The 2,630-nt window shown below is 40.0% G+C and overlaps 1 protein-coding gene across 1 annotated transcript in view; it reads right to left on the reverse strand.

The window, feature by feature from the left end:
* Positions 1–2,630, reverse strand: part of LOC110287589 (solute carrier organic anion transporter family member 1A4-like) — a 40,331-nt gene that overhangs the window by 21,116 nt on the left and 16,585 nt on the right. The window lies entirely within an intron of this gene.

Genomic DNA, 2,630 nt, shown 5'->3' on the forward strand with positions numbered 1-2,630 from the left:
GAAGAAGAAGAAGAAGAAGAAGAAGAAGAAGAAGAAGAAGAAGAAGAAGAAGAAGAAGAAAAAGAAGAAGAAAGGAGAAGGAGGAGAAGAAAGAAGGGAAAGAAGGAGGAAAGGAGGAAGAGGAGGGGGGAGGATGAGGACGAGGAGGAGACAGAGAAGGAGACAGACGGAGAAGAAGAAGAACAGAAAAAAAGAAAAAAAGAAGAGTTAAGAGCAAATTCTTCACTGGGTGGATTCACACAATACCACAACCAGGCTTGTAACAATTTAACCGTTCTTTGCAGCTCCAAACAATTGTGATATCTTTATACATCTGAATAGGATTTGGACTTTCAGAGAAGTATAGATAAAGTGGGTGGTGGCAGTTTTCTCGGATAAATTAGGATTCCTGGGTGTAGTGTACTAACAAAGCAGAGTGTGATTACACCAACTGGGGTCTGAGCAACTGAATTAGGAATAATGTAGAAAACAAACATTGGATTACAGAGGCAGAAAACTGGCCTGACCAGGGGCACAAGTCCCTTCCGGTCAGCGCCAGCACTGGGTCACCTTGTACGTGTAGTCAGATGACACCCCCACGGTCCCAGGAGGACACTCCACGCGATCTTAGGATCATAGGTGAGCAGAACACAACATTGGTTCCAATCCAATTGTGATGGGCCTGGGACAGCAGGAACAAAGACACCAGAGCCCTTCCTTTTGATCAGTTCTGGTTTACGTTAGTTTCCAACAGACCAGACAGCTCCATGCTCCTCAAAGGAGACACCACTTCCAGGCACTGTAATACACCCAGGATCTTAGGACAAAAGGTTCCCAGGATAACAGGACCTTGGTCACACCAGTATTTCAGGATCTCAGAGGAACTTGACTGTCAAGAACTCTGACACACCCAGAATCTTAGGTTCACAAGAGCCCACAATCAAAGGATCACAGAGAAAGCTGGACTCTGAGGAGACCTGAATCAATTGGGATTATAGGAAGGACAGGCTTCAATCAGATATATTGAGGGCAGGAAGCACGTGAGATAATCAGATGGCAACAGGCAAATGTAAGAAAAGAAGCAACAGAAACAAGGTTACTTGGCATCATCAGAACCAAACTCTCCCACCATAACAAGTCCTGGATACACCATTACACCAAAAAGCAAGACATGGATCTAAAGTCACTTCTCATGATGATGATGAAGGACTTTAAGAAGGAAATACAGGAAAACACAGGTAAACAGCTAGAAGCCTTTAAAGAGGAAACACAAAAATTCCTTAGAGAGTTACAGGAAAACACTATCAAACAGTTGATGGAATTGAACAAAACCATCTAGGGTCTAAAAATGGAAGTAGAAACAATAAAGAAAACCCAAAGGGAGACAACTATGGAGATAGAAACCCTAGGAAAGAAACCAGGAACCATAGATACGAGCATCAGAAACAGAATGCAAGAGATGGAAGAGAGAATCTCAGGTGCAGAAGATTCCATAGAGAACATGGACACAACAATCAAAGAAAATGCAAAATGCAAAAAGATCCTAACTCAAACATCCAGAAAATCTGGAACACAATAAGAAGAGCAAACCTACAGATAATAGGAGTAGATGAGAATGAAGATTTTCAACTTAAAGGGCCAGCAAATACCTTCAACAAAATTATAAAAGAAAACTTCCCATACCTAAAGACAGAGATGCCCATGAACATACAAGAAGCCTACAGAACTCCAAATAGACTGGACCAGAAAAGAAATTCCCCCAACACATAATAATCAGAACAACAAATGCACTAAATAAAGACAGAATATTAAAAGCAATAAGGGAAAAACATCAAGTAACATATAAAGGCAGACCTATTAGAATTACTCCAAACTTCTCACCAGAGACTATGAAAGCCANAAGATNCTNGACAGATGTTATACAGACACAAAGAGAACACAAATGCCAGCCCAGGCTACTATACCCAGCAAAATTCTTAATTACGAAAGATGGAGAAACCAAAGTATTCCATGACAAAACCAAATTCACACAATATCTTTCCACGAATCCAGCCCTTCAAAGGATAATAACTGGAAAACACCAATACAAGGATGGTAACTATGGCATAGAAAAAGCAAGAAAGTAATCCTTTAACAAACATAAAAGAAGACAGCCACAAGAACAGAATGCCAACTCTAACAACAAAAATAATAGGAAGCAACAATTACTTTTCCTTAATATATCTGAATATCAATGGACTCAATTACCCAATAAAAAAACATAGACTAACAGACTGGCTACACAAACAGGATCCAACATTTTTCTGCTTACAGGAAACCCATCTCAGGGAAAAAGACAGACACTATCTGAGACTGAAGGGCTGGAAAACAATTTTGCAAGCAAACAGTCTAAAGAAACAAGTTGGAGTAGCCATTCTAATATCGAATAAAATCGACTTCCAATCCAAAGTCATCAAAAAAGACAAGGAGGGGCACTTCATCCTCATCAAAGGTAAAATCTTCCAAGAGGAACTCTCAATTCTTAATATCTATGCTCCAAATGCAAGGGCAGCCAAATTCATTAAAGAAATTTTGGTAAAGCTCAAAGCACACATTGCGCCTCACACAATAATAGTGGGAGACTTCAACACTCCACTCTCATTAATTGACAG

The sequence above is a fragment of the Mus caroli genome (assembly GCF_900094665.2).
Source record: "Mus caroli chromosome 6 unlocalized genomic scaffold, CAROLI_EIJ_v1.1 6_unlocalized, whole genome shotgun sequence".
In the NCBI taxonomy this organism is placed as follows: domain Eukaryota; kingdom Metazoa; phylum Chordata; class Mammalia; order Rodentia; family Muridae; genus Mus; species Mus caroli.